General features: G+C 37.1%; 1 long non-coding RNA gene across 18 annotated transcripts in view; it reads right to left on the bottom strand.

Annotated features, from left to right (window-relative positions):
• Positions 1-24017, bottom strand: part of LOC141742801 (uncharacterized) — a 343134-nt gene that overhangs the window by 243176 nt on the left and 75941 nt on the right. For all 18 annotated transcript variants that reach the window (XR_012586865.1, XR_012586870.1, XR_012586873.1 and 15 more), the window contains one exon: positions 1301-1404. This is a non-coding gene — a long non-coding RNA (uncharacterized LOC141742801). The remainder of the gene's footprint in view (positions 1-1300; positions 1405-24017) is intronic.

The following is a 24017-nucleotide window of genomic DNA, read 5'->3' as shown; positions in this document are numbered from 1 at the left end:
ATTAGACTAAGCTTTCCTAATTTATAATATAAAAATCTTTGCCTCTAGCTATTAAATTAGGAGATACTATCTCCGGGCTTTTGAAAAGTTTCCTGCCATTCTAGTAGCACAGTTCTTAAACAAAGTTACAAAAATCTTCCAATATTACTAGCGTCTCATGGATCCAGATCTCCAAAATTATACATCACAGTATAGACAGCAAATATAGACAGACTTTATTCAGAGTCTTCAGGAACAGAAAGAAAAACAAACACACACACATACAGTTTTAACCACTTTGGTGCTTGAAAAATACATCAGTTGCCTCTACAAAAATTTGCTTAGCAAAGATTAAAGTATCAAGCTGCTTCTTAAGCCAGACATGGGCTTTCTGTTTTGTTCCGAGATGTGCTTACAGCAGATAGCAGTGTCTGAAGCAAGTAGTTTAAATTACAACTTCGTATTTTTGCTTATGAAGGACTTCATCCTTTTGGCCACATGTTTCAAGCATTACTATAAATTTAGTACCTGAAAAACATAACACACTGCATACACGTTTGTGTCTTAGAAACAGTCTGGCAGAATTAGAAGGGAGTAAAAATAACTTTTAGCTGTGTGTTTATTGTATTTCAGCATGCAAGTCATACTGATTTCTTTAACTGCCTGTTTGCATGAGCAACTTTCACCCAGTTTTGAAAATGTAACCTACTTTTGTTTGGAGGCTTCGTGGAATATTGCAGTTAGCATGTTTGTAGCACCCAGTGCAGCGTTCCTTCTCTGTTGACTGACGTTAATATAATAAACATGGAACTGTTACTTTTTCTTTGCTTCCTACATTATTCAAACATCATAATTGAAACCTTACAAAACCCGGCATGCTATTAGACACAATAAATGATGACCCAAAATATTTTTCAGACGGAATCCCCTGAAGGTAAGCATTCCACATAAAGGCCCATACTCCAAATTTCAGAATTAATTACTTTTGTCATTTGTGACAGGCATTATGAATCTGAGTTAATTATTTTAGGAATGTCTGTAAACACAGTAACAGCTCAAAGGAAATGCATCTTTTTGATAAAATTTGCCATGCATTTTTGATGCTGAAACACAGGGTCTGGCTGGGGAACTAAGCTAAATCTACCCAGAAAATTAATTATATAATATTGCCTCCACTGGTTAGTATGTTTAAAAGACCTGCTTGGAACAGACTGTCACAAGAAGAGTGACCTGTCTGACCGACAATCATAGTACAAGCAATACTGGTATCTTAATAAATATATGTCCACCACTCCCAGAGGAACTCAGGAACAACACCGACCGTATTTATCAGCTTCAAGGCTGGCAAAACAGCACAGTTTCTCTTCGAGAAAGGACGCAAGTCTCCAAAACTCCTTCTGCTAGAACACGAGCACAGCAATCACTCTGAGGTACAGAAAAAAAAGATTTACTCACATCAGTATGTTTAGAAGTCCTTGCATAGTAAAAGCATATGATGGGCTAAGACTGTCCAAATAAACATTTACAATGGTTTCATAAATTTGTCATTGTCTCAAACCTGCCATCAGCACATAATATTTTGTCTTGGAGAAACATTTCAGGATTTGACTCAGAGCAAGCAGAGGGTTTTTTTTTTTAAAAAAATGAGTAACTTAAATGCAGTTACTAGAAATTATATCACAGCAAATCTTTATTTTAGTATTTTAGTTAGGTCCCATTTTAATTAATTTAGCAACTAACTCAACTAACTGATTTTGGCAGGTAGCCTAACACTTTCTAAGTGTTGTGACAGAACTTTATGGTAAATTATAAGCACTCTAGTCCTCAAACAAAATTTTGTGGAAACTGCTTTAACATTTACAACCATATTAGTCAAATTAAGTTCACAATCTCTGAGACAAAACATTAGATGCCCTAGATGGATCCAAAATGGTGAAGCATCAAGGTTCACAGAGGTTCAGTGCTGACTATGTGAGATAAAGATCAGGAGTGTAAGACCCAAACTGCAAAACACCAGAAATGACAGAACAGATTCAGATTAACTTCTTTGTGGTGAGATACTCAATACACAGCCCAACTGCACAAGCCATGGTTATGTGCCATTATCCACAGAGATGTCACTGCCAGGTTTCAGAGGTCCAGAACATACAGAAAATAGCCTGAACTTTAAACTGATCATTGCCTTAAACTGTTCAGACTTAAGTGATACCAGAGAGTGCACCAGCAAACCACCAGTCCTCTTGCACAATATAAATGAGTCTCAGGGCAAATCAGTGCACTATAGTTCCAGCTTAATTTGTTTTAAGTTTCCTCTATTACGCAGTATCTTTCCCTCATTTCCTCCTTCCTTAAGTGGGAAATACACAATATTGAATAATGGCTACTAGTCAGCCTGAGAGTAAACTAAATTTATTTTGGTTTCATTAAAACAAAATCCAGAGGCCATTTCTAAGAAATTAATGGAACAGTCAGATAATTTACTTTCTCTTTTTTTCGACACTAATGTAAAATAAAACTACTCAGACCTTTTCAGGTGATGACTGAGACCTCAGTTTCTGTGACAATGTTATAGTTTCCATAACACAAATGGAACACAGTCTACTGGGTAGGAATCGGGCGACAGGGAACTCAGCATCAACATAAAAGCTCTATGGGATTTTTACATTAAATCCCAATAACATTGGCCAGTGGCATCTGGCAATCATCAAGCTTCTCCTGTCTTCTGCAAAAATGATCAGGCCGTTCCTATATATCAAAAACTTCCTCTAATTTTTTCTTTAGACAGTTCATTCCTTAGAAGAAGGGCACATATAGAACATTTTCAAGCCTGTTTCATACTGCTCTGGAACATTTCAGTGTTTTCCTAAAGCATTTTAAAATCCTCCCTATAAGAAAGGTCAGGATTTTTCCGTGGAAAATAAACAAAAAACCCACTCTGCATGTGAGATCTTTTTGAAGGGAAGATGTAATGATGTAGTTTCAGCATATCCGCAGAAACATGTCAGTCTGAACTATCCTGAAATTCATCTATCCTGAAATTCCCACAGGGTGCTTGCATGTTGGCCATATTTGCATCATTCAATGTGTAAAGATGTTTTGATACATGTTTGGAAAAGATTTGGTCTTTTTGCTCACAACAGAGGAAATGGTATGCTGGTACAAACAGATATACACATGTAAACTTCGAAGTCCTTCACATGGCTACGAAGAACTTAAAATAAAAATGAGACTGAGCACGCAAAGATGGGAGGAAAAGATACTAACAGAGTCTGCATGCCATCACTGGGGATGAAAATCAATGCCTATTCATCGTGTTTCTTTCTCATTGCAGAAAGTATGAAAGTATTCATCTCCGGAATGTACTTGTTATGAAGTAGCAAGCATAGCAGTCTAAGAAACCGCAAAGTACACTGATTCTGTAAATTATGATCCTCACTTCGTGAGCCTGAAAACACCCCAATGAAGTGTATATCTCTCAAACCAGAAACCTTTTTGCAATGTTTTCTTCTCCAAAGATGACCTATTAATCCCTGCTGCTCTCTGATTTGTTACTGTTTGCTTTTTCAACAAATATTTTACAAACAAGCTGAGACAGTCCATTGAGCAGGCTTCCTCATCAAGATTTTCAAGTAACAAAGATCAAACTTCTAGACTCTGAGCTTAAGCTCTCTCAACAGCAGAAGTTAATTACATTGGCTATGCCTCAGTGACAAGAAATATATACGTAAAACAGGACACAAAAAATTTATAAGATACATCTAAATATACTTCAGTGTTGGCTGTTTGCCCTAGTAGCTTCTTTCATAACCACTAAATTTGTCTTCAGAACATGAAACAACAATCCATTCATGCAAACTATAGTTCATATCATATGATCTGTCATTCCCTCCACTCGTATCCATTCCTAACAAATAACAAAGTATTATCCATGGGATAAAATTTCCAGTTGAAGTCCAGATTACTCTTCCAACGCTGTTGCTGCTGTTTCGTTAGTACAGTGTAGTTTTTGTTTTACAATACTTTTGTATCAAAATTAAATCAGGACTGCTTTACTTGGCCGCAAAATATGAATGAAACACCATCATTCTTTTTACATAGTCTATTCAATGCTCAATACATGTTCATGAAATGTGGTGAGTAGAGTCTTAAACCACCATTATTAAATGCAGCAATCAGATTTTAAGAAGGTTCTGAATAGGGTGAATCTAGGTTGTCTTTTATGTATATTAAATATAAATAATAATACTTCAATTACAGGTCAAGCAAACATCCCCGCTGAATAACTAAATATTGCTGCAGATCAAAATATTTGCTTATCTCTAGGACCTATTGGGACCATTGCGTGAAAAGACTTAAAATTCCACATTCTTATAGGCCTGCCATGGATACTAATAATTTTGAATGTCGATGATTGTTACAGATATGGTTGTTCAAGCCTCCGTAGTCTCACCATGTCTTAAGGCTACCTATATCCCCAAAATCGTTATGTGAAGAGCACCACAGAACAAACCATAAAGTGGTTCAGGAATCCTGAGGAAGGGGAGGGAGAGGGGGAATGTTTGAGGTTTTGGGGATTTGTGAGGGCTTTTTTGTGTTTAGTCTGACAGCCAAATTAGCCCAAGTCAATTCCCATATCTGTAGTGTACCACAGTGTATTGCAATATATTTCCTCCTATAGTCTTGCCAGCTTCTCACCTTTCTGATCATTGGTTTTTAGTTTCCAGACAAAACGGGGGGGTGGGGGGGATGGAAAGAGCTTAAAGGATTATTATTTTTTTTTGGTCAGTCTGTCATTAGGCTTTAATTGACTTTTATTGCTCACTACATCACTTGAAAATCCATTTAAAATGTCTATTAGTCTTCACACCACTTCAAAAACCCTTCAAATTTCTAATTAATAATTAGCTTTGCATCTCTAGGCCAGTACCATCCCCTTTGCTACCCCTATACTCCAATTCCAATTTTGCAAATGATACTGATCAAAGACGGAACCATCTCTACCAACTTTATAAAATGAGCATAGAAGGGCTTTAAAAAAATTACTTTCTTCTAATGTATTTCTTCAAATTATTTCCTTTGCCTCTCCTATTCCACTGATTCTTGCATCGTCATACAGCTAATTTTATACTAATGAACGTACCCTGTAAGATCAGCTGCTGCCCTTACGCTGCTGTTTTTTCCAGCCTCTAATGGTGTACTCACAATAGGTTTTGTGCAGTGGATTTCTTTTCTCCACCTTTGTTTAGGGAGCTGCAAATACTTTAGTATGAGAATTGTTTCAGCGCCTAAACTATTTTTGGAATATATGACACATTGAAGTAAGGCAAAGCCTGAACCTCATTAGGAGAATTAATCAAAGGAGGAGAGAATGACTTTTCAGGAATGATGAAAAGCTTTTCTCATTTAAGAGCATAGATCATGCATCATTAAGGCATCTGTTCAGGTATAGAGCAGTACATATACAAAAGGCTTCATTGGCGAGATCACGTTAACGACATTGTCAGTATGGAGGCGGGAGGAAATTTACTAAAGCACAGGGGTTGAGAGAGAAACACGATTCAGACAATTAACAATTAAGGAAGGCCAGCCTCAGAAACTAGCTTTTACAACATAAGAGCCTAGTATTTTCTCTGAACACTTTGCTTGCCATATTATACTAGCATCACTTGACCTCACTAGCACAGCGCAGTGGATTCACCACGCTAGCTCCCCTTCAGCAGACATGTTGATTCAAATGGTAATTTAGTTTTCCGGAATTAAAGACAAGCTTTTCAGGAAACAGTACATACAAGTCTACAGATCTATTTTGAAAGCTAAGAGTTTCTAATAAATCAATATGATCTTCTTACAAACGGTTAAATTTTATTTCCATCCAGGACAAGTTCAGCCACTAGAAACAAGCGTTATTTGTTAGAGAAAACAGCCTTCTCAACAAATTTTTTTTTGGTCATATATGAGATTTCCTTTTCTAAGTAGATAAAAGCTTTTGGAATAAATGACCAATGGGGAAACTCTGGCTTTTGAAGAGTATTGAGGATTTAAAGAAAAAATAATCTGTAATTTGCATTTACAAAAACAAATGACAAGTAGATTATTTTTGTGCTACTGTCAATGATGGGATTACAGTTTCTTTTATTAGATAACAAAGTGCAGAGGTACCAAAGATTATAGCCCATAAATAAAACTCAAGCTTTGTCTTTGGAGAAGAAGGGCTATTACCAGATCATTGAAAAATGCTTTTGTCACTAACTAAAAAAAGCTTTTTATTCACCTATCGGCATACACAAAAGGCTAACCTGATCTCAAATCTCACGGTAAAGGAATGGCTACCTACCCTTAGTATTCAAACAAGCAAAGTCACACAACAGCTGCAATGTTGCATAAGGACTGGTAGCAATTCAAAGACTTTGTGAGTACTAAAGCAATATTTCAAAGTGGTACTAAGAAGCTGTGCCATGAGTTCTCCTTAGAATGAAACAGGAAAAGCACTCCAACTTTCAAAATCCACTCTTATTTCAATGGGAAGTAACACACATTTTCAACTTTTTTCAGTGCTCTATCTTGTGACCCACAAAAGTGCAGATTAGGGAAATATAGTATGTTTAACTGCTGTAGGGCATACGTGGCATTCGTTAATAACAATCTCTGGCGTACCATTTAGAAAGAATCCCCATACTCTAGATTACGAATCAAACCTGTCTCTACCCGTGGTATCAGACCAAACTTTATTGAAGCTGGACAGTTTACTCATCCTTCATTTAAATAGCTGTCAAAAGCAACATAGAAGCATGTCACTACCCTAAAATGTAAAACCACTCAGGTATTTGGATGGTATTCAAGTGACTTTCCTGCTGTTCCTGAGTGCAAGAAAGACATTTTGATTTCAGCTAATAGCATAAGTGTCAGAGGTAAGAATCTATCTGGCTTAATTCCTCCTGCTTCAATTGCATTTTGGCTGCACAAGTTAAAGTATCAGGAACTAGTACATAATTCAAATGAAATCAATCGAGCAAGAACTAACCCTTTCTGGAAAACTGAGCCAGGTCACTCTTGGCTAGTCATGCAGGCTATTTGCACCTGAAATCACCATGTTGAAAAACTTACTCTGAACAAGCCAGTGGAAAGATGTACGCATAAACTGTACAGGATTTGAGCTAGCTTTCACTTTTCAAACTTACTACATTAATATTCACACAATGTTATTCTTAGCGTCAGAAAATCACGTATTAAGCTTGTTGGCAGAACTCACGATTTTGCAATGCCAGCAGTAACACTGTACCTGTGTAACATGCTATTCTAAGCTCAGCTCATCAATAATACCATCATTAAGAAGCACAACGGACTTTATAGTCCTTAGATAAAAAGATACGAAAGAGAATGCCATGCTTCCAGCAGACAATTCAGTGAGTGTTTTGGGCCAGCAAGCTCCTGGTCTCTCCAGTTACCCTCTGAAGACTAGATGCTACTGTACTGACGAGAAAGCTACTGTTTATCACAGGAAATCTATAGGTCTAGTTGGAGAGGAAGTTTTGGAAGGATTTGCATTTTTGCTTCCACTTTGAACAAGTTAAAAAGGATAAAACAACTGTAAGCAGCTGAAAAGTGACAGGTAGCTTGCAAGGTATCACCATGCAGAGATCAGAAGAACACCAAATGCAGCTAGGCGTCTGGGTGACTTGTAAGTGTCAAAGCGTGCTTTGAAAGCGGGCACTTCTGCTCAAGACTTAATTCTTGGCTCCACATAAAATTTCTTTTGGCTCCACATAAAACGGAGTGCTGGAAGTCTGGCTTTGCGTGCAAACCCAGTTTCCCAGAAAATCAGAAATTAAGAGCTGGAACTTAAGTTTTAAGTGAGTTAGAGTAGTTCACACAGCAAATTAAGGCATTTTTGAAGTTGAAGAGAAGGCTGAACTACCTGTTTGGGCACAGTCTAAACCTAACAGCTTTACAGGACCACCACTACAGATACAGCTATTATGACTAAAAGACCACCAGTGACTACTAAAGACCACTTTGGAAGTTTATTTCCCAGAATTTTGCAGAAACCATGAATTAAGCAAAATTAGAGACCACGTGGTGGCAAATAATTATCAATTGTTAGATGAAAGTTATCAACTTTAGGTTTTTTCAGATTTGCCCCTTAAATATTAAACATCAACTGCTCAGAAAAAAGTAACTTTTTTTTTTTTCCTGTTCCTACTGGCTATATCCAACTGCATGTTAGTTTTGACAACTTGCAGATGGTACTCAAAACCACCATTTTTCTCCTTTGCTAAAAATCACTCTGTGCTAATGGCCAGCACTGGAATCTCAGTGCAAAAGGAAAAACATCCCTGTATGTTTACATTTTAGAGATGGAATAAAAAAAGCAGTGCTGTGAAGTCACAGCTAGACTGAGTGGTGCCAGATACAATAAAAGAAAAGCTCACTAAATGCTTTCCCCGTATTTTCATTTAATTTTTTCCTAGTTGAGGTGCAAGTTTGTTATTTTCTTTTTACCAGTCATTCCTCCATTAAAAAGTGACATTTTTAAACTGAGAGAGATCTTTTCATGTTACATTTACCTCCGTAGCTCTTCTCCCCCTGTTTAGTCTTCTTTAAAAAGAAGAAAAACAAAACAAAACAAAAACCAACCAACTCTGTTTTGAGCCTCAATTTGAACTCTCATAGCACCTTTTCTACCTTTGTCTCATAGCAAAAGTAGTATTTCAATAGTTTGTTTTATGCTGAAGCTGCTTTCCTTTATTTTAGTGATTCTGTTGCTCAAGTTTAGACAGATTTGTCCTTGTACTTCTTTCGGCATGACATATTGTCATGACTTTATTTGACGGTTTCAATTAATAGAAGTGTTTCTATACTTTAACCATTTAAAATCCTGTGGCATTTTAAAATCAGCACGTCAGGTCTCTGCAGACATTTTTTTTCCTTAGCCACTATCTCCGTATCTTAAATTGCACTCAAATTTGGAAAGATTTCAAATGACCAATAAGCTTTGCCTACCTAAGTCCCTACCCTCTTCTTTTATTAAGACATGTCATGCTCAAGAGAAAGGTTTTGATATTGAATAATAATAGGAAAGACAGTCTTAAAAAAAAATGTGTGTACATGGCTAAACTTCAATACTGCAAGTTCTCAAGCTAGAGAACATAAAATATTATTTTGTTCCTGCAATTGTGTAGAGGTATGAAAAAAAAATGTTTCACTCAGAAGAAATATTTCACTAAGGTTGGTTTCAATCCAGTAGAGAAATAGTGAAATTGTAATTATATTTGACTGAATTAAGAAGCGTAATACAGCTGACCACAGAATCACAGAATGACTGAGGTTGGAAGGGACCTCTGGAGGTGACCTGTACCCTCGCAGTAAAAAAAACCCCATGTTTTTCCTCATGTTCTGACAGAGGCTCCCGTGTTTCAGGTTGTGCCCAACACCTCTTGTGCTGTCGCTGGGTACAATGAGAAGAGTCTATCCACATGTCAGCTATGCATATTTTAAAATGTGTGAAAATTATTAAGTTCTTTACAGAAATTGAGCAGTATTGGAGCCAGTGCTTCAGCCTATGGATTATTTATGAAATCTTCAACATATTTGAAAACATGCTCCTCCGTGTCACTTTCAACTGAAGATAGGCTACAATATTTTAATTTTGAAAACAAAGGTAAAGAAGATGAAATTTCCAGGATCATTTACATCTTCTTTACAAAGGTCCACAATATTTCTACAGACTCTGTAGTGTTCTTTAAATATACTCTGTGTTCCTGAAACTCAGAAATCTAAAGGTACTAATCACCAAAGTCATTAGACAAAGTAGCCCACCAATGCCCAGGCGGGCATTGAGATGAACCCTCAGGCTCATCTGTTGGATCCAGCTTCAAAGTAGGATTTGAACACATTTTTTCCCAAAAAAAAGGTTGAGTCCCCATCAGCTACACCCAGAAGTCTATGAAACACTGGATTAATATATATACATCCATTTATCTAATTGTTTACAATTATTTGTATACTATTAACTTGGCAGATCTTGAGTAAATTAGTGCTAAAGCACTGATCTTATACCTTTATAGCTGAGAGTTGAATTTCTCATGACCTGTTCAGAGAAACACAAAGCATGGCCAGAGCAGCGGCAAGCACACAGGGGAGCAATGTTCCATTGCCAAACCATCACATTGCAATATGAACTTTTGAAACAATAAACAAAAAATGTCACTAGAAAAGCTTATTTGTCAGCTCTTTAATACCCACCTGGTGCGAGTTTGCCATGGTTTCAAGCCATTTCTGAAAAACTATCAGGATCAATACTGGCGTTGGTTGCCCTGTTACTTATTTGTGTTTTCAGTTTAAGTAGTAAAGAAAGACCAGTGTTCTCCCAGCTCGTATTTCCACTGATTTCTTTCAATGTGTGACCTCTATCCTTCCACTAGCAGGACACAGACAGTATCAGAAATGTTCAAAATCAGGTACTTGAACTATTTCCTTTCTCTGCTCCCTCAAGCACTGTGCTCTCCAAATTGAATCACTTAAAATTATAATTTTAACCTTGTTGATTAAGTCAAACAGTTCGAATCAGCTCAACATTAGTCATACGATGAAGAAGTCATTGAGAAGATGGAACCAAGCTCTTCAAAGGGATGCATAGTGGGCGTAGAAGTCAGCAGGCATAATCTGAAGCAAGAGAGACTCTGACTGGACATATGAAAATGAAAAACTCCCCCCCGCAATGAGAGCAGTGAAGCACTGGAACAGGTTGCCTAAGGTACAGTCTCCATCCTTGGAGACTGTATAAAACCTGACTGGATAAAAACTTGAACAACCTGGTTGTCTGAGTAGCAGCATGTTGGACTGGAGACCTCCTGATGTCCATTCAAACTGGAAATACTCTATGATCCTGTGTGATCTACTGCACACTGTTTCACCCATTTGCAAGATGCATCATGTTTGCTGAGTGTGATGGTATATTCAAGCTTAGCCTCCACTTAAGGTTTTCAAGTCAAGCAGGTGGGTGTTGTTGGGGGATGAGGGTGATTTTTTGATTGGTCAGGGGGAGGGGAGGTGTTTGTTGTAATACAGCTGTAATAAGCAGTAATACAAAGGACTGTATTTTTAAAGTATTCCAATACCTAAAATACAAATAAGAGTCTTGTGAGAGTCTCCTAAATACCTAGAACACTAGCTCACCAAAATCAAATCTGGACATGAGTGACTTAATAGGTTCACACATGCTGTTTGTGCTGGAAAAGAGTTAGGGAGAAGTTGAAACTTAGACTAACTACTTGATGAACCAAATCCAGAGCAGCCTTAGCTAGCATTGTTCACCACAGTGGCATAACAGAGCAAAAATGGGACACACAGCTGTGTCACTTGTATCTGTATTTATAGCTTTCCAGTATTCTCCTTAGCAATTAGCAACCGCTATTCTGATTTCCAGATAATATGACTTGTCAGAAAGCAATAGGTGCCTCCATTATTTTTTTTTTTTTTTTGTTCCTATGGCATCTGGCATATAGTCCCATCAGCTGCAAAATCATCATGCAGAGTATTTTACTTGACGGATGAGCCCTTCACATGGCAAAGGTGGAATTACAGAGTTTCGTGTATCCCTTTATCCAGGAATTTATTTATTATAGAGTTTCATGTATCCTTTATCCAGGGCCCAGTTTGCTCTTCATTATCCTGAGTCTTGATGTGAAAACTTAAAATTTCTTACATAAAAAGTAGTTAGGAGTAAGAAAAATTTACCCTAGAACTTCAGAATGTATTACAAATGCTCCATTGTCCACCAAAGCTTTTCTCCAATTAAGGAAGAGGAAAATATTTATATACATATTGAAAAACAGATATAAATAATTTTAAAAATGCTTAGGTAGCTAAAACAAAAAGTAACATAGAAATGGTTCTAGGAAGGACACTACAAAGCCTTACCATTACACTATAGTAAAAGTTATATAGCATCTAACACAGAATAGCTATAGATTAATCAAATGGCTTCCACTTCAGTCTACAACTTCGCACTTTAGATACTATGAATTACAAATCAAAATTACAAGTCACCATTTGACTTAACAAAGTAAGAGCCACACAAAATGTCTGGGGGACTCAACCTTTCGGCTGGAAATTGAGAACTCGAGTTTCACAGTTGAGTTTAGGAATGTGTAATTACTGACATCATAACTTGACACAAAGCAACAAATGTAGCAACAAAAAAGGTGGCAGTAGCTCCGATAGATAAGCGTGCCAGTATCTTACCCAACAGATATTCCAATATACTTATTTTCACGAGTCTAAAATGCTTCTTCAAATAGTTTGGTATTACTACAGCATTTTATCTCCTCTGATCACCAACTTGCCAATTTACAATTTTACATTATATGGAAAAGATGCAAATGATTGATGATCACCACGTGAAGTCCATTTAACTATCAGAAAACAATGATACTGTTTAATCACTGCAATTTGGGTTGTGAAAGAGAATTTCTCTCATACTACTTACCTTGAATTCTCAACCAGACACTGTATACATACTACTAAGGTTTCCCACAGCATATGTAAAATTCAGAACCCACTTTTTTCAGAATTTCTAAAATTATTTCATTAAATATTTTTTTCTTGTGAACTCCCCAGGACAAAAACTAGATAGGAACTGCATTTAATTATTTTGCGTGAGTAGATAATCTTTCAGAGATAAGAGATGGTAATGGAATTAAACGTTTCTAACTATTCTAAAGTTAACAGGTTCTAGTTACTTTCCATGATATATTTCCTCTTCAAAATAAGAGGGGAAATGTGTAATATAATAGAAATGAGATCTCAGAGATGCCCCTTTCTAATCAGAATGGATTCACTCAACTGTCCCCTCCATGCATTTACAGTCAGAATACATTTTCCTTTTTTGGTCCAAATGGTACTGGTATTGTCATGCCAGTGCAGATACCTAGTGAGAGACAGGCACCCCACTCCACCATCTACTTTTTAATACGAGTTAAAGTATTCTGTTTTCTCATTCTATCATTTCTCTGTGACTTCTTCTGTACGTAAAAGTTTTTAAATTTTAAAAATTTAAATTTTAATTTTAAATTTAAAAAAAATTTAAATTTTGCCAAGTCAATGATGCCATGATGATCTAACACGACAGAATCCAATGGTGAACTTCTGCCTTGTATTTGGCTTAGTCTTCAGCAGCTTAAAGTAGTTCAAATCCACCTTCAGCATGACGAGCAGAAGACAAGGGTACCCTAATATAAATGTCATTTCATGTTGAACTTGCTTTATAAGGCTTTTACTATGACTATTCTGAATATTACAGTAGAAAATGGTGCTTTTTCTCCCTTGGGAAGGGCCTATTGCATATTCATACCAGCTAAGAAGATAAATGCTTTTTGGTGCATATGCTAAAGGATTTTCAATATTGCCCTTGAGTTCGCCTTTGCCTCCACTATCTCTCCTACTCCTTACATATCTATGCGTGTTGGATTTCATCACCTTATCTTTACCTTCCTCCTTTGAGGGCTCCTTCTGCTTAAGACTTATCAGCCTCTGAAAACATCAGTCAAACTACACAAAGACAACACTGCATTAAAATTCTACACCAACAGATTAACTTGTTAGAGACCATATAAAGTGTCACTCTGAGATGGATGCTACAAAAGTCATCTGCACTTCAAACGGAGGGCAGCTGAGGCTGATTTTCCAACAACCCATTTGAAAAACATGAGGTGTCAACGTATTTGTATGTATTTGTGTGGAGCAGATAAAAAAACTGAGTGCCAAATGTAGCACCATCAGTAGAAGAGATATCTGCATTACAAAACACTATCATCACTTGAACAACAGATATGTCTTAGCAATATCATCGCTAAAACCAATGAAAGATATGCTCCCTGCTTTTTCTCTCTCCCTACAATACACATTCTTGCACTTTGGTTTGTACGCTTGATGTGCACTCAGTTTCACTGTCCTCTGTCCACAATCAATCATTTAATTTCTTCTTCAAATGTAAGTATCTCAGAGTATCAAGAGAAAGAAAAAAAAAAATCTGTTGTCAAAGGAAATTTCAAGCAGACAAGAGCTAGCTATTGTATTGCTTAATAATGCTTTTAATTGACTTATTTTAGTGTAGATGTTGCTCCTTCAGTTTCCCCTGGTTAATATCCAGGCCAAAATGCAATAGCCTGAATTCTGAATTTTTCACTTTATAATGAATTATCTTTTAGAGAGAATTAGAATTTTAGAGAGGAATTAGAATTTAATATCTTTTTAAAAAGATAAACTTTTTCTGTGGAATATATCCAGAATCTGACTGAGTACAGAGATCGGGGGGGCGGGGCTAAACAATAGTATGCTTTACAGAAATCTACTCTACATTTAAAATTGTTTTGGATACGATTATCATTATGCTTATGTAGACTTCACTCTATTTATCCTCTAGTTTCTGGTTGTGGAATCTCTCATTTATACAATGGCTTTCAAGATCGTATTTGCTTTGTACAAAAGGCATCAAACATGTGCACTATGGGTCACTTGCAGTCTCTTGGAATACTGGATCTTGTGTTCAGCCTCTGCTTGGCTTTTTTAACTTGAGGCCCCCTCAGCCTCTCGCCAAGCACAGGACAGTAAGTTCACCCATCCAAAGGGCAGGCATTTCCCACACATGGTCTGCAGCTCTCAGGAGATCATGAAGAACAACTGCATTTTAGTTGTGGGACACCTTCCAGTTACGTAGTAGGGAAGGGAATAGGGAATTTGGTCGATAAGTGGCTCCATAAGATGCTATATGGCCTCTTCCAGACCCAACATTAGTTTGTACTATAAAGTCACATCTCACCACTTAATGGCCAGCCAAGTCTTAAATAAAAAAAAATTATTACCCTCTTCCCAATCAGCTTTCCCTTCACTTTAGATACTGTAATTTAAAACAGTTGTCCCTTTGTATTTTCTTTGTATTTTACCTATTGGTATATCCACAAATACCCATTTTTCCACTTTTCTAACATTATATGAGCTATATTAGGAAATAACTCCCTGAATTAAAAATTTATAAATTAATCTCTTGCAAGGGCAAGCCATCAGTACTTTCTTCCTTGTGCTGCATTTTAAACTCCAGTAACTAAAGCTGTGAGTATGAAAAATGCAATAATAGTTACCTAGAGGGACTAAGACTGAAATGTCCAGGCTGGTTTTAATCAATGTATTTATTAAACTTCAGCACATAGTATCATCCCCTGTTGCAGAAGGGGAGGGGGAAATTTCATTACTTTGTCAATGGTATTTACATGAGTTTTACCTCTCAAGGAAACTACAAATGCTTGCTCTCTCTGTGCTTGGAGCCTACTCAAATTTGGTGAACTATGAGGCTGTGAAATTTACTATATGTTTTTTATCACGACTAGTAGCCTAAAGAGAAAGCATGCAGTGGTTTTGGCTATTCTCACAGCATTAGTAACCATCACTTGACATAACTAACTCTGCAAGATTCAGTATGAGAGCAAAATATTACTCTATTGAACAATTATTTCTTCTCATTTTGCGTCAAGTATGTAGGCTACAGATTACGTTGTTATTTTAACAGTCAAGATACTACTTTTGTTAATGTTAAATTGAAAAAATGAAATAATAATTTTTTTAAACTTCAAGTCTTACAGAATTCAGACACAAATGAGATGGTCAAAGTTTGGACTTCTCTTTGTGAGTGACTGTTTTTAGGAAAAGAGACAGCCATGCTCATCACAAGGAAACAAGCAGCCTAGTAAAAGCTTTATTTTAAAGATCACAGGGTAAAATTAGCAGGCCAAGCAGCTTAATGATAATGTACATTTCCCCCACTTGCATCCCATGCATGTTTAATACACAGATGCAATCATTACAGTAAACTGCACAAGAGCATGACAATTATTTCTGGTTCAAAAGACAGTAAAGTGATTGTTTCTCAGACACACCTTCTGACAACGTACCAAATGCTGAGTTTCTATTATTTGAAGTCGAAATTGCCACAAAAAAATTGTCTAAACAATATGCTACTTTGTGTGAGTATAACAAGACTTGTTCACTGATGGAACTATAACATTTGTTGGGCTGCACATATACCATATTATTGAAGATGATAGATAAAGATCCTAGACAGGGATTAGAAATTTACAGCTCAAACACAATACTGCATGCAGGACAGTAAGAAGGCTTTTTACACGTAGGAATGAACTGCTCCGTTAAGACAAAACAATCCTTTCAGTGAGGGTGGGTAGGTGGAAGAAAAAAAGTCACTGCTGTTGTCTTTCACGGTCCTCCTCATGTTGACCCAAAGCCAGTTGATGTAGTTCCCTTCCCCTTCCCAATAACTAAATCACTTTGTAACCAAATCAACTTGTCACTTGCTGAGTTTATGTTATATTTGCTTCTAATTAAATACCACATATAGGTACTTTCTGCAAAAACAGTCTGGATTCAAACAGCATTTGGCACATTAATGCACAGAAAGACATTCTGATTTTTGTCACTACTAATGCTTCTTATCAGTTACATTCCTGCAACTGAGTTGTCTAACATTCTGCTTTTGTCCTATAATTTTGCATTACAGTGTCTTTTCATTTACAGTGTCATCTAATGCTTCTATTTACACAAATATACAAAGATCTTCTCATCTCTCAAATCCATCAAGCTACCTAGTTTATGTAACCAAATAATCCCTTCACTTCTAAGGCTCCCCTGTTTTGCATTTGCTCTATTCACCTGCTATCTCTATTTATTGTGTTTTGGTCTACAGGAGGGGCAGCCATCCGACAGCCAGACCTGCGTTGCTTTCCTCATTCTCAGCACACTATATCCACTGACTGCAGTAGCCCAGAAGAACATATCTCAAATTCTTTCTGTATGGATCTTTTTACAGAACCAAGGCCAATGATTTAAAAGATCGAAGACACAAAAATTCGTGCAACCACATTGAGCCCTCTGAAGTCTGAGCTCTGCCTGGACAATCAGGACAGTGACTGAAATAAGTGATAAAACTCAAGCAGATTTCTTAATTAACCCACCCCACCCCACCCCCAAAAGCACAAACCATTTGAAAAATAGTTTAGTCAGATGAAGACATGAGTACTAGCTGACACTTATATTTGATATAGATCACTTATCCAAGGCCCTAATGTTGTCAGAATCGTTTCTTAAGGGGGCCTACAAGAAAGCTGGTGAGGGACTTTTTCGGATGTCAGGTAATGGTAGGACTAAAGCGAATGGATTAAAACTAGAGATGGGACGATTCAGACTGGATGTTAGGAAGAAGTTCTTCACCATGAGGGTGGTGAGACACTGGAACAGGTTGCCCAGAGTGGTGGTGGAAGCCCCATCCCTTGAAGCGTTCAAGGCCAGGCTGGATGGGGCTTTGAGCAACCTGATCTAGTGGGAGGTGTCCCTGCCCATGGCAGGGGGGTTGGAACTAGATGATCTTTAAGGTCCCTTCCAACCCTAACAATTCTATGATTCTATGATTCACAATGAGTGGTTCATCCCTTCACAGATATTCCCCTAAAATGTCAATCAGTTGCTCAATGATCAAGTTAAATGGTATGCAATAAATATGAACTATTGGAGGTAAAATCTGTAGGTATAACTGTTCTAGAGTAACAATAGATGTACTTTTTGCCTTCAAATAATTTTAAGAAATTTTCCTAATGTTTATGTGCTCTGTAATCAAATTACGTGACTCTCAGTACTTGCTAGTACATAAATTTAATAAAATTCTGCCCCCTTCTGACATACCTACCATACAAACAGGCTACTGATTAGTCCATTATGGCCCTATATTGGCACTGTTTTTTAAACATGCAGTCCAGACTGGCTCAAAACATTTGATGAGCTCCCACAGCTCAAACTGACCTCAAATACAGGGATAAATGCTTCATCTCAGGATTGGCCACCGTGTCAGTACATCATTTCATAAAATGTTACCCCAAATTTTTCCTTTTTGTATAAAGACAACTTGGACTGAGTATTTTTTTTCCTGACAGCCAAAATACCTTCAGAAGTGAGATTTTTTGTCTCACTTCATCCTCACGAAATATTCAGTTTGAAGTAAAACCATGTTAATTAAAAAAAGAGATATAGCAACTTCAATCTTCATCTAATTCCTATGATCTTTTCCCAGTCTTGATTCTACCTATTTTCCATTTGAAATATGACAGATAACCACTATCGTTAAGAACCTATTTTAGCACAGCTGGTAAGCATCTCCAGTTTAACAGAAAAGCGTTCAGCATTTATGCAACACTTTTTCTATCAAAAGATCTCCAGTAACAATGGGAGTTTATGTTTAACCCTCGTGTGTCACTAATGTTCCCATCAACTTTAACGGTCCATATTCTATACTGAACCACGGTGACGTAAACAAGAGCCACTTTACTCAGATCAGTTTCTGAAAGCACTAATTTAGTGACAGAATTAGAGCAGGATATAGAACTCATTTCTGATATTTGATAAGTAAGCAAATAAGAGATTAGGGATATTTCCAAAAGATACCACAAGTCTCCCCTAGAATATTATTGGCTGCATTTCTAAAGGCATTTCCATCACAATTGATAGCTATGCAGATTTCCATTTCTGATCACAGTCAGTCATATTGCAAATAGCCCCATTATTGGCTCAGTAGAACTTAGACTGAGGAAATAAATTCATTTCACATGTATTAATCAGAATTCATGACCAAGCTGTCCCAAATCCCAGACCTGGACTGGAAATAAAGATCTCTGTAGCTCGTAACAAGCCCTTGTACCAGCCCCACATCATTCATATGAAAAACATCAGACTGTTTTTTGATTTTGGCATTTTCTCATAAAGATTTACAATGTAACGAAGAGCCAGTATTCAAAAATATCATTATTTGGTAAAACTATTGATAAAGAATAATGGAATAGTTCCTGAAACGCCCCTGCTAGGCCAGTGGTAGATTTAACATAAATCTCAATAAAATCTACTTTCATCTAAAATACCATACATAAATTTCAGTGCATTCAGTAATTTTAAAGCAATATTCAAGCCCTCTGTCCCTCATGATAAACTGCACTGTTTCTATTTGCTGACCAAAACCTTTCCAAAAGAGGTCTTTAATTAGCTGCTGAACAAGAAAGCAGTGTTGGATAAGCATGTTAATATTTGGTCAGCTCAAGGTTTGTCCAAATATTCCTGCTAGGAAGAAATTTCTTCCTGGAAGGTCACTGAAAACTGTCCCAAAAGAGAACATCAAATAAAATATAATAGAAAATTCTACATTAAGCTACGGGTATACAAAATTAACCCCCACTCCTTCCATTCTATATATAAACAGAAGGATTTTATGCAGTGTCTTCTTTAATGAAACATACTAAAGAAACTTCATTAATTTCTTCAATTTTAACTTATTTCATTTAATTTTAATTTTTTTACTTACTTTCTTTACTGAAACAAATTAGTGAGTCTTCTATCTATTCATTATCACAGCATGGGTTCATAAAGAAACAGGACAGAATTCAGAAAGATTTATTACAATGTCAGGCCTTCAAAACATAGCATCAAAGACAATATCCCATAGACATATCTAATTCTAATACTATTACGTTCAGAGGGTTTTGCCTAGCTCATCTTTTACTTGAATAATGTCTGACACTATGGTCCTCATACAAAGAAAAGAACAGTTAAGCTAAGGGAAAAAAATCTTTAATAAGTCCACGTTCCTGGAAAAATATCTGGATCTGCTAACTCAAAGAATATCAAGAATTTACAATGTCAGTGTCCCAGAAGATTAAATTCATCTTTTGAAGTCATTTAATCATATTTACAGATATGCAGAGGAACTTCCATAATATAATAAGGAGGATGAAAAATTTTTTTTAATTTAGAAAATAATATGGTCCAAACCTCTACGACCCAAGGCAAAGATACAAAACTAAACTGACTCTGATTTCATGAAGAATGGTATATAACACATAATTTAGCACACAAAAGCTATTAAAACTTGTTTCAAGACTTTATATTAACTAACAAGTTCTCCCTCTTGCATGTTTTAACTTTAGCAATTAAGAAAATAGCTATTTGATTCAAAAAATACATGGCATCTTCAGCTCCCAAAGGAACTGGGCTTTCTATTAGTCCAGAAACATACTGTGCTGGGGTGTTTGCTATACCAGTTCTATCAACCTTGAGGGCATCTGTTGTTCCATATCAGTGGGAGGAGCCAATAAAAAAAAAAAATAAATAGGGCAATGCAAGGCAACCCATTCATTGTAAAGCTTCCAATATATACCACCACAAAATCACAGCGCATTCACAAAAAACTGCTCTATTTTGGATGTTTGGGAAGCAGACAAAAATTGAAAAAAGTTGATTTCATGGAATCTTTGAGAAGCTTCATTGAGCCACAACTGCATTCACATTCACCTAGCAAAATGAACAATAAAAATTCTGGATAGAAACTATGAAAATAAAGCTGAAGTAAAAGCCGGGAGCATAAGAGGACTTCCAGCTCGATCAGGTGCCAAATATATGCTTACTTTTAATTCTACTGCCCATCTGCATGTGCGTTTGTGTGAAGTGCTATTCATTTACTGATTGCGTTCTTGGTTTAGATTAAGTTAATTTTATTGATGCTGAATTCAGCCAGCTAACCTTTACTATTTATTTTTAATAGGTTTGATGCAATACATTTTTATTGCTGAGATAAGTATCGATTAAAGGCTCTGCCTCCACTTTTTTTGATTGCCTCGTGTAATTAGGAAGTCTAATAAGAGTATGAAGTACAAATAACATTTTACATTTGCATGTAGACCTGTGAATGACCTTTACAAACCGAATATACTTCAAAATACACCCATACGTGAGGTAAAGGACAGCAAACACACAGGAAGCCAGTAGACATCTCAAGGCGTAAAAAAAGGAAGATTCTGTAAAGTTCTATAAAGTAGCATGGTGTCTCCAAGGGCTGGGCAGAATCAAAAGGATTCCCATGAATCAAGTCTAACCTGCCCTGCCTAGTGGAGCAAGCTAAGTTTACGCCATTTAAGAGGATATTTTAAAGTGTGATTTGAAGCTTTTTAAGCAATACAGCAATTCCAAAAACTCCAATCCAACCCAAAGCCATAAGATGCGTGTGGGTAGTCACAAAGCCACACTAAAGTAGCCAAGGGTTTATGTAAGTGCAGAAACACAACCACAGAAAGACACGAGCAAAGTCAGGGCCCAGGGCTTTCAAACAGGCAGAGAAGATTGGCCATAACTGACCAAACTGTTTATTCACGTGTGCCAACACCCTGTCGGCAGCTTGTTGACTCAGCTGCGAATATAAAGAGGAGGAACATCTGATTGATTTTTTTTTTTCCACATCTTCTGAAAACTAACAATCAGAGTTGTCACAGATACAATCTTGTTTGCTAGATAATCTCCCAAGTGATGTTATAACAACATTTAATGTCATTTGGCTTTTATGGAATGGGTGATTAGACTAATTACAAGTGCAAAGAAGAGATATATATTCTGTGAATGGATGCAGAACGTGTTTTCAGATAAAGCATTTTTATTTTAAAAAATTTCTTAATTCATTTCATATAGTCTGAGAAATCAGGTTTGGAAAGCACCAAGCAGGCCCATTTTCCTTCTCTCACCTAGGGCAGGATGCATTACTCATTTACTGTACCATACTATGTTTTCTAGCCCTGTCTCATTTTAAACACAACTTCAAAGATATGACGCATCCCACACTTCCCTTGGGAAACTGCTCCAAAATAGTACAGAGGTTTATTTCTGACATTTAATATAATCTCTCCTCCTCAGCTTCCTCCCATTACACTCACTCTGTCACCTTCTAACAGAGTTTGAAAATTAAGCAGACATGGATTTTCTGAAATCTTGTTTAAGTTTTGGACACTGTCTTCCATATTCTGAGAAAAATATGTTGCACCACCTCAGGCCTATCCTGACTTAACTTGTAAAATGCCACCCCCAAAGCCACACAGACAGACTTACAGCCACTTTCCTCTCTCAAGGAACTTCAGTGAAAAAGGAAATTAACAGCTTTCTTCTACAGCCATGGCTGGAAAAAGCCATAGAAATATGAATGCAGTCAAGACATTTTTCCATAGTCCTTCATCAATCCCAAGCAAATTCACCTACTAGAGACCTCTGCTGATCCATAACAGCGGAGGAAAAGTTAGTGTCTATTTCTCACATCAAAATGGAGTATCCTACTGTATGAGTAAAGTTGCTTTTCCAAAGAAAAACTGATCTATTGTGTATTCTATGACACAGATTCATTTGACAACGGTATCCAATCATAATAAGAAAATAATTATTTCAATGAAACAGAGGTGAAACAGGTTATGAGGAGATCTTCTGAATGCCAATATCTGAGGTTTCCAGCTCCCTGATGGCACAGTTGCTGCATATTGTACTGCTTTTTACATCTGATGACAAGAAAATGGTATTGCTCTCTCCAGATTGCAAGTAAAAGTGAAATCGTGAGATAAAAGAAGAGTTACAATGATCTTTGATGTGGTGGATTTGTAAGAACTTATTCCACCATATAGCTTATCCAAAATGCCATCTTTAAAGCAGCACACAGGCTCAAGGATACCCTTCTCCACTGTGCAAATGCGTATGGAAAACAGAACCTAATAACTCTTTAATATGTAACTGTTCTATAAGCTCCTGACGGGACACAGAGAGAACCTACATGCTTCTGCTCTGTTTGAAAACTGCATACCTTAAAGGGGATTTGAAGGCACTTCAGTGCGCCAAGAGTTGCACAAAAAACTACAGTAAAATGCAGCAGTTATATACAAAAACTACAAAACTATCAGATAAATTAACAACAGTTATTAAGGGCTAAACAGCCTGCATTGCATATGACTGGTCCAAAATAAATAAAAAAAAAATCATTCTATTGTTGCCCGTGGAGCAACTAGGAAGGAGACCATAGAATCACTGGGTTGGAAGGGACCTCTGGAGATCGCCTAGTCCAACCCCCCTGCCAGAGCAGGGTCACCTAGAGCAGGTTACACAGGAACGTGTCCAGGCGGGTTTTGAATGTCTCCAGAGGTGTAGACTCCACCACCTCTCTGGGCAGCCTGTTCCAGTGCTCTGCCACCCTCAGAGTGAAGAAGTTCCTCCTCATGTTTAGGTGGAACTTCCTATGCTCAAGTTTGTGCCCATTACCTCTTGTCCTGTCCCCAGGCACCACTGAAAAGAGCCTGGCCCCATCCTCCCAACACCCACCCTTTAAGTATTTATACGTGTTGGTAAGATCCCCCCTCAGCCGTCTTGTCTCCAGACGGCTGGAAAAAAGTCCAGATCTGAGATTATCTTCATCCTCCTCAGGGAAAGAACAGTCTATCACACTTCTTCACCCTGTGCGTGGTGTCTGACCTGCTGTTGGAACTACAGTGTGAAGCCTGCAGGCAGCCTGGTCTCATCAAGGTTCTGCCCACTCGCTGCCCTCTCCATTCCTTTCCTGACTTGAGGAGGCATCAGAGACAGCAGGATAGATAAAAGTGCAAATAATTCAAACCAAAAATGATTGGTTTATTTCAAAGTAGTGTATATGTGATGCACAATTTCCTATCTGCCTCAACAGGCTTTTGTAGCTCTGCTATAGCTTGTCACTGTTAACATTCCAGACTTCTGCATAGGGGTGTATTTCTGCTGCTACCTTGAAACTAACTGTAAACAAACTCATATTAAAACACACAATGTAACTCACCTACATTCTCTTTTGGGAAAAATTCTTACCAGCTGCATGTATCATTAAATTAACTACATCCCTACAAATGCATTTTCTCCACAAAAAGTCTTTGATTTAAAAAACAAAACAAAAAACCTCAAACTACCACGTCTTTTAGCGGGAGAGCGCTTAATGTCTCATTATTCAATTAATAGTCCTGAATAAACACGGCAAATATATGAATGTCTGTGGTACATATCTAGCCATTTTTTCATTATGTCTCTTTTTTTTCTGCTCCTCCTCCCCTTCAGCTTGGTGAGCTTTTCCTTTTAGCCATTTTCCATATTGTTTTCACTGTAATAATTACGAGTAG

This window comes from Larus michahellis, chromosome 4 (assembly GCF_964199755.1).
Source record: "Larus michahellis chromosome 4, bLarMic1.1, whole genome shotgun sequence".
Taxonomy (NCBI): Eukaryota; Metazoa; Chordata; class Aves; order Charadriiformes; family Laridae; genus Larus; species Larus michahellis.
Note: the sequence above shows the minus strand (reverse complement) of the source record. Positions and strands in the feature narration are given on the sequence as shown.